Raw genomic sequence first — 13,247 nt, 5'->3', positions numbered from 1 at the left:
AAGGAGGGGGGGGGGGGGGGAGAGTGTTGTCTACGTACCCATGCAGACCGACTACGGAAGCGTTGACGCAACGTAGAGGAAGTAGTCGTACGTCTTCACGATCCAACCGATCAAGTACCGAAACTACGACACCTCCGAGTTCGAGCACACGCTCAGCTCGATGACGATCCCCGGACTCCGATCCAGCAAAGTTTCGGGGAAGAGTTCCGTCAGCACGACGGCGTGGTGACGATCTTGATGCACTACAGCAGCAGGGCTTCGCCTAAACTCCGCTACAGTATTATCAAGGAATATGGTGGCTGGGGGCACCGCACACGGCTAAGGAATAGATCACGTGGATCAACTTGTGTGTTCTAGGGTGCCTCTGCATCAGTATATAAAGGACTAGAGGGGGGAGGCTGGCCGGCCAAGGTGTGGCGCGCCAGGAGAGTCCTACTCCCTGTGGGAGTAGGCTTCCCCCCCCCCCCCAATCCTAGTTGGAATAGGATTCGCGGAGGGGGAAAAGAGAGGGAGGGGGCCGGCCACCTCTCCTAGTCCTAATAGGACTAGGGGAAGGGGGAGGCACGCAGCCCATGTAGGGCTGCCTCTTCTCTTTTCCACTAAGGCCCATCATGGCCCATTTAGCTCCCGGGGGGTTCCGGTAACCTTCCCGCTACTCCGATAAAATCCCGATTTCACCCGGAACACTTCCGATATCCAAACATAGGCTTCCAATATATCAATATTTATGTCTCGACCATTTCGAGACTCCTCGTCATGTCCGTGATCACATCCGGGACTCCGAACAACCTTCGGTACATCAAAATGCATAAACTCATAATATAACTGTCATCGTAACCTTAAGCGTGCGGACCCTACGGGTTCGAGAACAATGTAGACATGACCGAGACACGTCTCCGGTCAATAACCAATAGCGGGACCTGGATGCCCATATTGGCTCCTACATATTCTACGAATATCTTTATCGGTCAGACCGCATAACAACATACGTTGTTCCCTTTGTCATCGGTATGTTACTTGCCCGAGATTCGATCGTCGGTATTCCTATACCTAGTTCAATCTCGTTACCGGCAAGTCTCTTTACTCGTTCTGTAATACATCATCCCGCAACTAACTCATTTAGTTGCAATGCTTGCAAGGCTTAAGTGATGTGCATTACCGAGAGGGCCCAGAGATACCTCTCCGACAATTGGAGTGACAAAACCTAATCTCGAAATACGCCAACCCAACATGTACCTTTGGAGACACCTGTAGTACTCCTTTATAATCACCCAGTTACGTTGTGACGTTTGGAAGTACCCAAAGTGTTCCTCCGGTAAACGGGAGTTACATAATCTCATAGTTATGGGAACATGTATAAGTCATGAAGAAAGCAATAGCAACATACTAAACGATCGGGTGCTAAGCTAATGGAATGGGTCATGTCAATCAGATCATTCTCTTAATGATGTGATCCCGTTAATCAAATAACAACTCATTGTTCATGGTTAGGAAACATAACCATCTTTGATTAACGAGCTAGTCAAGTAGAGGCATACTAGTGACACTTTGTTTGTCTATGTATTCACACATGTATTATGTTTCCGGTTAATACAATTCTAGCATGAATAATAAACATTTATCATGATTATAAGGAAATAAATAATAACTTTATTATTGCCTCTAGGGCATATTTCCTTCAGTTTTGACATCCATCTGCCAAATTTCATAATCATAAAATGCGGCAATTGCTAACATGATTCGGACAGACTTAAGCATCGCTACGGGTGAGAAGGTCTCATCGTAGTCAACCCCTTGAACTTGTCGAAAACCTTTTGCGACAAGTCGAGCTTTGTAGACAGTAATATTACCGTCAGCGTCAGTCTTCTTCTTGAAGATCCATTTATTCTCAATTGCTTGCCGATCATCGGGCAAGTCAACCAAAGTCCATACTTTGTTCTCATACATGGATCCCATCTCAGATTTCATGGCTTCAAGCCATTTTTCGGAATCTGGGCTCACCATCGCTTCTTCATAGTTCATAGGTTCATTATGATCTAGTAGCATGACTTCCAGAACAGGATTACCGTACCACTCTGGCTCGGATCTTACTCTGGTTGATCTACGAGGTTCAGTAGTATCTTGTTCTGAAGTTTCATGAGCATTATCATTAGCTTCCTCACTAATTGTTGTAGGTGTCGCAGAAACAGATTTCTGTGATGTACTACTTTCCAATAAGGGAGCAGGTACAGTTACCTCGTCAAGTTCTACTTTCCTCCCACTCACTTCTTTCAAGAGAAACTCCTTTTCTAGAAAGGGTCCATTCTTAGCAACGAATGTCTTGCCTTCGGATCTGTGATAGAAGGTGTACCCAACAGTCTCCTTTGGGTATCCTATGAAGACACATTTCTCCGATTTGAGTTCGAGCTTATCAGGTTGAAGATTTTTCACATAAGCATCACAGCCCCAAACTTTAAGAAATGACAACTTTGGTTTCTTGCCAAACCATAGTTCATAAGGTGTCGTCTCAACGGATTTTGATGGTGCCCTATTTAACGTGAATGCGGCCATCTCTAATGCATAACCCCAAAATGATAGCGGTAAATTTGTAAGGGACATCATAGATCGCACCATATCAAGTAAAGTACGATTACGATGTTCGGACACACCATTACGCTGAGGTGTTCCGGGTGGCATGAGTTGCGAAACTATTCCGCATTGTTTCAGATGTAGACCAAACTCGTAACTCAAATATTCTCCTCCACGATCAGATCGCAGAAACTTTATTTTCTTGTTACGATGATTTTCAACTTCACTCTGAAATTCTTTGAACTTTTCAAATGTTTCAGACTTATGCTTCATTAAGTAGATATACCCATATCTGCTTAAATCATCTGTGAAGGTGAGAAAATAACGATATCCGCCACGAGCCTCAACATTCATCGGACCACATACATCTGTATGTATGATTTCCAACAAATCTGTTGCTCTCTCCATTGTACCGGAGAACAGTGTTTTAGTCATCTTGCCCATAAGGCACGGTTCGCAAGTACCAAGTGATTCATAATCAAGAGGTTCCAAAAGTCCATCGGTATGGAGTTTCTTCATGCGCTTTACACCGATATGACCTAAACGGCAGTGCCACAAACAAGTTGCACTATCATTATCAACTCTGCATCTTTTGGCTTCAACATTATGAATATGTGTGTTACTACTATCGAGATTCATCAAAAATAGACCACTCTTCAAAGGTGCATGACCATAAAAGATATTACTCATATAAATAGAACAACCATTATTCTCTGATTTAAATGAATAACCGTCTCACATTAAACAAGATCCAAATATAATGTTCATGCTCAACGCTGGAAATAACAATTATTTAGGTCTAATACTAATCCCGAAGGTAGATGTAGAGGTAGCGTGCCGACCGCGATCACATCGACTTTAGAACCATTTCCCACGCGCATCGTCACCTCGTCCTTTGCCAGTGTTCGCTTAATCCGTAGTCCCTGTTTCGAGTTGCAAATATTAGCAACAGAACCAGTATCAAATACCCAGGTGCTACTGCAAGCTCTAGTAAGGTACACATCAATAACATGTATATCACATATACCTTTGTTCACCTTGCCATCCTTCTTATCCGCCAAATACTTGGGGCAGTTCCGCTTCCAGTGACCAGTCTGCTTGCAGTAGAAGCACTCAGTTTCAGGCTTAGGTCCAGACTTGGGTTTCTTCTCCTGATCACCAACTTGCTTTCTTTTCTTCTTGAAGTTCCCCTTCTTCTTCCCTTTGCCCTTTTTCTTGAAACTAGTGGTCTTGTTGACCATCAACAGTTGATGCTCCTTCTTGATTTCTACCTCCGCAGCTTTCAGCATTGCGAAGAGCTCGGGAATAGTCTTATTCATCCCTTGCATATTATAGTTCATCACAAAGCTCTTGTAGCTTGGTGGCAGTGATTGGAGAATTCTGTCAATGACACAATCATCTGGAGGATTAACCCCATCTGAATCAAGTGATTATTATACCCAGACATTTTGAGTATATGCTCACTGACAGAACTGTTCTCCTCCATCTTGCAGCTATAGAACTTATTGGAGACTTCATATCTCTCAATCCAGGCATTTGCTTGAAATATTAACTTCAACTCCTGGAACATCTCATATGCTCCATGACATTCAGAACGTCGTTGAAGTCCCGATTCTAAGCCGTAAAGAATGGCACACTGAACTATCGAGTAGTCATCAGCTTTGCTCTGCCAGACGTTCATAACATCTGGTGTTGCTCCAGCAGCAGGCCTGGCACCCAGCGGTGCTTCCAGGACGTAATTCTTCTCTGCAGCAATGAGGATAATCCTCAAGTTACGGACCCAGTCCGTGTAATTGCTACCATCATCTTTCAACTTTGCTTTCTCAAGAACGCATTAAAATTTAACGGAACAACAGCACGGGCCATTTATCTACAATTAACATAAACAAGCAAGATACTATCAGGGACTAAGTTCATGATAAATTTAAGTTCAATTAATCATATTACTTAAGAACTCCTACTTAGATAGACATCCCTCTAATCTTCTAAGTGATTACGTGATCCAAATCAACTAAACCATAACCGATCATCACGTGAGATGGAGTAGTTTTCAATGGTGAACATCGCTATGTTGATCATATCTACTATATGATTCACGCTCGACCTTTCGGTCTCAGTGTTCCGAGGCCATATCTGCATATGCTAGGCTCGTCAAGTTTAACCTGAGTATTCTGCGTGTGCAAAACTGGCTTGCACCCATTGTAGATGGACGTAGAGCTTATCACACCCGATCATCACATGGTGTCTGGGCACGACGAACTTTGGCAACGGTGCATACTCAGGGAGAACACTTTTATCTTGAAATTTAGTGAGAGATAATCTTATAATGCTACCGTCAATCAAAGCAGGATAAGATGCATAAAAGATAAACATCACATGCAATCAATATAAGTGATATGATATGGCCATCATCATCTTGTGCTTGTGATCTCCATCTCCGAAGCACCGTCATGATCACCATCGTCACCGGCGCGACACCTTGATCTCCATCGTAGCATCGTTGTCGTCTCGCCAATCTTATGCTTCTACGACTATCGCTACCGCTTAGTGATAAAGTAAAGCATTACAGGGCGATTGCATTGCATACAATAAAGCGACAACCATATGGCTCCTGCCAGTTGCCGATAACTCGGTTACAAAACATGATCATGTCATACAATAAAATTTAGCATCATGCTTGACCATATCACATCACAACATGCCCTGCAAAAACAAGTTAGACGTCCTCTACTTTGTTGTTGCAAGTTTTACGTGGCTGCTACGGGCTTAAGCAAGAACCAATCTCACCTACGCATCAAAACCACAACGATAGTTTGTCAAATAGACTCCGTTTTAACCTTCGCAAGGACCGGGCGTAGCCATACTTGGTTCAACTAAAGTTGGAGAGACAGTCGCCCGCAAGCCATCTGTGTGCAAAGCACGTCGAGGGAACCGGTCTCGCGTAAGCGTACGCGTAAGGTTGGTCCGGGTCGTCTCGTCCAACAATGCCGCCGAACCAAAGTATGACATGCTGGTAGGCAGTATGACTTATATTGCCCACAACTCACTTGTGTTCTACTTGTGCATATAACATCAACATAAATAACCTAGGCTCTGATACCACTGTTGGGGAACGTAGTAATTTCAAAAAAAAATCCTACGCACACGCAAGATCATGTGATGCATAGCAACGAGAGGGGAGAGTGTTGTCTACGTACCCAACATAGACCGACTGCGGAAGCGATGACACGACGTAGAGGAAGTAGTCGTACATCTTCACGATCCAACCGATCAAGCACCGAAACTACGGCACCTCCGAGTTCGAGCACACGTTCAGATCGATGACGATCCCCGGACTCCGATCGAGCAAAGTGTCGGGGAAGAGTTCCGTCAGCACGACGGCGTGGTGACGATCTTGATGCACTACACCAGTAGGGTTTCGCCTAAACTCTGCTACAGTATTATCAAGGAATATGGTGGCAGGGGGCACCGCACACGGCTAAGGAATAGATCACGTGGATCAACTTGTGTGTCTAGAGGTGCCCCCTGCCTCCGTATATAAAGGAGCCAAGGGGGAGAGGTGCGCCGGCCAGGAGGAGGGCGCAGGAGGAGTCCTACTCCTACCGGGAGTAGGACTCCCCCCCCCAATCCTATTCCAACTAGGATTCCCAAGGGGGAAAGAGGGAGAGGGGTGGCCGGCCTCCTCTCCTAGTCCTAATAGGACTAGGGGAGGGGGGAGGCGCGCAGCCCTTATGGCAGCCCTTTCACCTTTCCACTAAGGCCCATATGACTCCAGGGGGGTTCCGGTAACCTCCCGGTAATCCGGTAAAATCCCGATTTCACCCGGAACACTTCCGATATCCAAATATAGGCTTCCAATATATCAATCTTTACATCTCGACCATTTCGAGACTCCTCGTCATGTCAGTGATCACATCCGGGACTCCGAACAACCTTCGGTACATCAAAATGCATAAACTCATAATATCACTATCATCGTAACCTTAAGCATGCGGACCCTACGGGTTCGAGAACGATGTAGACATGACCGAGACACGTCTCCGGTCAATAACCAATAGCGGGACCTGGATGCCCATATTGGCTCCTACATATTCTACGAAGATCTTTTATCGGTCAGACCGCATAACAACATACGTTGTTCCCTTTGTCATCGGTATGTTACTTGCCCGAGATTCGATCGTCGGTATCCAATACCTAGTTCAATCTCGTTACCGGCAAGTCTCTTTACTCGTTCTGTAATACATCATCTCGCAACTAACTCATTAGTTGCAATGCTTACAAGGCTTATGTGATGTGCATTACCGAGAGGGCCCAAAGATACCTCTCCGACAATCGGAGTGACAAATCCTAATCTCGAAATACGCCAACCCAACATCTACCTTTGGAGACACCTGTAATGCTCCTTTATAATCACCCAGTTACGTTGTGACGTTTGGTAGCACCCAAAGTGTTCCTCCGGTAAACGGGAGTTGCATAATCTCATAGTCATAGGAACATGTATAAGTCATGAAGAAAAGCATTAGCAACATACTAAATGATCGGGTGCTAAGCTAATGGAATGGGTCATGTCAATGAGATCATTCAACTAATGATGTGACCTCGTTAATCAAATAACAACTCCTTTCTCCATGGTTAGGAAACATAACCATCTTTGATTAACAAGCTAGTTTAGTAGAGGCATACTAGTGACACTCTGTTTGTGTATGTATTCACACATGTATTATGTTTCCGGTTAATACAATTCTAGCATGAATAATAAACATTTATCATGATATAAGGAAATAAATAATAACTTTATTATTGCCTCTAGGGCATATTTCCTTCAGGCCCACCTTTGGCTGCCCCTCTCTCTTTCCACTAAGGCCCATATGGCCCATTACTTCTCCCGGGGGGGGGGGGGTTCCGGTAACCCTCCGGCTCTCCGGTTTTCTCTGAAATCACCCGGAACACTTCCGGTGTCCGAATATAGCTGTCCAATATATCAATCTTTATGTCTCGACCATTTCGAGACTCCTCGTCATGTCCGTGATCACATCCGGGACTCCTAACTAACTTCGGTACATCAAAACTCATAAACTCATAATATAACTGTCATCGAAACCTTAAGCGTGCGGACCCTACGGGTTCAAGAACAATGTAGACATGACCGAGACACGTCTCCGGTCAATAACCAATAGCGGAACCTGGATGCTCATATTGGCTCCCACATATTCTACGAAGATCTTTATCGGTCAGACCGCATAACAACATACGTTGTTCCCTTTGTCATCGATATGTTACTTTCCCAAGATTCGATCGTCGGTATCTCAATACCTACTTCAATCTCGTTACCGGCAAGTCTCTTTACTCGTTCCGTAATACATCATCTCACAACTTACTCATTAGTTGCAATGCTTGCAAGCCTTATGTGATGTGCATTACCGAGAGGGCCCAAAGATACCTCTCTGACAATCGGAGTGACAAATCCTAATCTCGAAATACGCCAACCCAACATGTACCTTTGGAGACACCTGTAGAGCTCCTTTATAATCACCCAGTTACGTTGTGACGTTTGGTAGCACACAAAGTGTTCCTCCGGCAAACGGGAGTTGCATAATCTCATAGTCATAGGAACATGTATAAGTCATGAAGAAAGCAATAGCAACATACTAAACGATCGGGTGCTAAGCTAATGGAATGGGTCATGTCAATCAGATCATTCATCTAATAATGTGATCCTATTAATCAAATGGCAACTCTTTTTCCATGGTTAGGAAACATAACCATCTTTGATTAACAAGCTAGTCTAGTAGAGGCATACTAGTGACACTCTGTTTGTCTATGTATTCACACATGTATTATGTTTCCGGTTAATACAATTCTAGCATGAATAATAAACTTTTATCATGATATATAAGGAAATAAATAATAACTTTATTATTGCCTCTAGGGCATATTTCCTTCAGTTAGTATGCTTGAACGATTATTATTTTTATGTCAATATTAAAATTTTGTATTGAATCTTATGGATCTGAATATTCTTGCCACAATAGAGAAGATTACATGGATAAATATGTTAGGTAGCATTCCACATCAAAAATTCTGTTTTTATCATTTACCTACTCGAGGACGAGAAGGAATTAAGCTTTGGGATGCTGATACGTCTACAATGTATCTATAATTTTTGATTGTTCCATGCTATTATATTATTTGTTTTGGATGTTTATGGGCTTTATTATACACTTTTATATTACTTTTGGGACTAACCTATTAACCGGAGGCCCAACCGGAGACTAACCTATTAACCGGAGGACTAATCTAGACCCGTTCCGGCACCCTGCCGGAGGGGGGGTCCCTCTCCGCTGGCCATCTTCATCATCCCGGTGCTCTCCATGATGAGGAGGGAGTAGTTCACCCTTGGGGCTAAGGGTATGTACCAGTAGCTATCTGTTTGATCTCTCTCTCTCTCGTGTTCTTGAGGTGATACGGTCTTGATGTATCACGAGTTTTGCTATTATAGTTGGATCTTATGATGTTTCTCTCCCTCTACTCTCTTGTGATGACTTGAGTTTTCCCTTTGAAGTTATCTTATCGGATTGAGTCTTTAAGGATTTGAGAACACTTGATGTATGTCTTGCACGTGCTTATCTGTGGTGACAATGGGATATCATGTGATCCACTTGATGTATGTTTTGGTGATCAACTTGCGAGTTCAGTGACCTCGTGAACTTATGCATAGGGGTTGTCACACGTTTTCGTCTTGACTCATCGGTAGAAACTTTGGGGCACTCTTTGAAATTCTTTGTGTTGGTTGAATAGATGAATCTGAGATTGTGTGATGCATATTGTATAATCATACCCACGGATACTTGAGGTGACATTGGAGTATCTAGGTGACATTAGGTTTTGGTTGATTTGTGTCTTAAGGTGTTATTCTAGTACGGAATCTATGATAGATTGAACAGAAAGAATAACTTCATATTATTTTACTACGGACTCTTGAATAGATTGATCAAAAAGGATAACTTTGAGGTGGTTTCGTACCCTACCATAATCTCTTCGTTTGTTCTCCGCTATTAGTGACTTTGGAGTGACTCTTTGTTGCATGTTGAGGGATAGTTATATGATCCAATTATGTTATTATTGTTGAGAGGACTTGCACTAGTGAAAGTATGAACCATAGGCCTTGTTTCCTAGCATTGCAATACCGTTTGTGCTCACTTTTATCATTAGTTACCTTCCTATTTTTATATTTTTAGATTATAAAAACCTATATCTACTATCCATATTGCACTTGTATCACCATCTCTTCGCCGAACTAGTACACCTATACAATTTACCATTGTATTGGGTGTGTTGGGGACACAAGAGACTCTTTGTTATTTGGTTGCAGGGTTGTTTGAGAGAGACCATCTTCATCCTATGCCTCCCACGGATTGATAAACCTTAGGTCATCCACTTGAGGAAATTTGCTACTGTCCTACAAAACACTGCACTTGGAGGCCCAACAACGTATACAAGAAGAAGGTTGCGTAGTAGACATCAGGCGGCTCATGGAAGGCCGACTCAAGTTATGGTGGGCCGGTTTAAGGCATGAACAATATTTTCCTTACAAGGAAGCAAGACCCGGACGTGTATCCGGCTTGTAATAGAAGATAGAATAGTCCTAGTCCTACTAGGACTCCACATGTAACCCACCCCTTCAACTTATATAAGGAGGGGCAGGGCACCCCAAGAGAAAAAAGAGGTTCCAGGAGTTGGACAAATTAGGGTTAGACAGACAAGTCTATAGCTCTCAAGATAGAGCACCCTTATAATCGTGATCATCATCATCAATATCAATGAAGCAGGATGTAGGCTTTTACCTCCACCGTGAGGGGCCGAAACTGGGTAAAAACCTCGCGTCTCTCGTCCCACTCAACCCCTCTCAAGCTACCACATAGATGCGTTGGCCTCATGTCTAAGTCCTGACACAAAGGACATCTGCCATGACAAATCCACGACAGTTGGCGCCCACCGTCGGGCAATGCATGGTGATGATGAGTTCTTGAAGGAATCTCTTTCAGGGATCGAGAAGTTCGTAATTTTCCAGATGAAGAAAGACTGGTTTGAAAGGATCTGTATCAGCCTTGAAGTTGATCAGTCCAGATTTGCAATAGGTGAGATTTAAGTTCAAGAGAAATTAGCGGCCGCCTTACGGACTGAGACAAACATTGGATTGACCGGTTCCGTATTGATCTTCCGCGCCGCCCAGTGCCGGCTCTGTTTGGATTTCGCCGGTTGTACCCACTCCATCTCACCCACGGATTCTGTTTTCTGCTCCGCCGGATCACGCCCGCTGGTTCCACCCGCCCCTGCTGACGCGGATTCGATCCGGTCTCGCTCCGAATCGCCTCCGAGTTGCCGCTCGCCTTGGGTTGAGCCGCCTCCGCTTGGCCCTGAGTAATCAACAGCCGCAGAAGTCGCTGCAAGTCGAGTCGCCTCGGCCTCGTTTGACCATCACCTTGCGCTACAACCGGCCTCCCCACGAGTCTCGAGCCGCCGCAATCCACCCGCCGGCTTTTGCTCCGCGCTGAGCCGCCTCACCGGGGACGCCTCACCCCGTCCGCAACCGCCACGGTACCGCCTTAAGCCGCCGACCTGTCGTCTCCTTCACTGGCGTTGGCTCCGAGCCGCCACCGTGAGCTGCACTCTTTCTTTAAATCGCTAGCGTGTTGAGCCGCCGCTCCGTGCCTGCCGAGTTGCCGCGGGCTTGCTTCGGCCGCCACTGTAAGCTGCCGCCGCATCAAACACCGCAGCGCCAAGCTGCCGTCCGCCTCAAATCGTCGGATCCCCTCTGACATGGCCGCTGGTACGCCCTCACGCCTGCCTGAGCCTCCGTCGCGCGGATTCACCTCATTCGCATCTGTTGATGATATTCCATTGGAGAATTGTGTGGCTGGGTGCTGTTTGCATGTATGAGGATAAGTGGCTGGGCGCCCTTGAGTTATGGATGTCCGGATGCACATCAGGATTGCGCTGCTGCTGTTGACTCCGCCAGGCTGCTGCGAGCCGCCGTTTTGTTGACCTATCTTCGTCGTGGCTCGCCTCGTTGGTTTGCCGCTTTGCTATTGGAGTGCTAAATAATATTGATGGTTCTTCGGAAGAGTTGCGGAATGACTGTGTTAATGACGACGACAGAGTACTTTCGCAGGTTATCAAGTTTGTCTTCACCAATATCTACTGGAGCTGAACTGACCCTGATTGCAGTTGGGTTGAATAATGGGAGCACCGGGCAGACCCCGTACGTAAATACATTTTGAACCATCCGTGAGTACAGGTTGGAAGTGTAACCTGGGGCGAATTTTTGCACTGATTTCGATAATATCACCCGGCAGATTATGCTTATGCTTAAAAAATACAGAGTGAAAAACATTGTTGCGGTACAGCATGGTTTCCGCATATTTATTGAAGATCATTTAGCAGAAGCGCCGCTTAATAGACATGTCCAAAATATCAATCTTATTGATGGCAGCCTCTTAGGAGTTTCTCATGACGGGCAAGTATTTCAGACATTGTCAAGGACATCCAGGCAGGAGGTTAAAACATGTTCTTTGCGCTAAGTGGGATTGGAATTCATGCTGGAGCTGATGCGATACATGCCAAGTGGCAGAAGAGAAAATTGAAAGTGTCGATTATTGGTCTTTCAGACATAGTTTATAATGACATACTACTGATGGACAAGACATTTGGATTTGATACTGCAATGAAGTGAGCAGGTGGACATTTTCCTAGTTATCCACGGATTCTACATACGGATCATCTATCGTCTGAATAAATCGGGACAATTGTTCACTGCAAGAGCGATGGTCATATCACGGATGTATAGCTCGCCACCATTATCATGAGCTAGCATATGACTTTGCCATAATGCTCAAGATTGTATGTGCAAGCTGTGGCCTGTGTGGCCCAGTCTACATCAACATGACGCGACTGACTCACCTGTCCGCACGGCTTACCACGCCTGCAAATTGACTCGCTCATCTGTGCGGTTTACTGCGCCTGCTATTGACTCGCCTATCGGCACTGGCTTACAACTCCGCGGTCGACTCATCTGACTGTGCCGCCTCTGATGCTGCGACGTCTTTACCATCTGTCTCTCGCGGTCTAGTCTACATCAACACACCGGAGCTGCACCTGTCTACGTGAGTTGTGAGCGCATGCAAGTTGCCGCTCCTGCAGGCCAGTTTTGTTCCAACAATTCTTGAGCAAATTATCATATATCATCAGTCTCCGTTTTTACCGGATGGCTCAATGGACAGGCGCACAGGTCGCCATCACTACTATTTGATTAACTTCAACAACCAGCTGGGATGAACCGTTTACCAAATTATTGACACAAATCGTATGGTGTCATTTATAACCCGCCTAGCTTCAACACACATTAAAGTGTTCCGCTGTTCGGCTATATGCCGGTTTATATCACGACCAAGTATGAAGAATCTCAAGCCAACTCCTCGAGTCGTCTTAAGACTCAGGGGCTACATGGACATGGCTCAGTAAATGTTACCAGTTTAAGCAGATTCAAAAACTCTGGGTCATTGGAGAGAAGATAACCCGGTCCCGGAGGCTAGTGCTATATTGTTGAAAAATTGCAAGCCATCAGAAAATTTCCGGCTTAAAATGAAGAATTCCGGTTTAAAATCCAGCTCAAGGGAAAT

General features: G+C 45.0%; 1 pseudogene; it reads left to right on the top strand.

The window, feature by feature from the left end:
• The first annotated feature begins 10,573 nt into the window (after positions 1–10,573).
• LOC125546803 lies at positions 10,574–12,301 on the top strand (annotated as a pseudogene).
• Positions 12,302–13,247: the final 946 nt, after the last annotated feature.

Source organism: Triticum urartu, chromosome 3 (assembly GCF_003073215.2).
Source record: "Triticum urartu cultivar G1812 chromosome 3, Tu2.1, whole genome shotgun sequence".
Classification (NCBI taxonomy): domain Eukaryota; kingdom Viridiplantae; phylum Streptophyta; class Magnoliopsida; order Poales; family Poaceae; genus Triticum; species Triticum urartu.
Note: the sequence above shows the minus strand (reverse complement) of the source record. Positions and strands in the feature narration are given on the sequence as shown.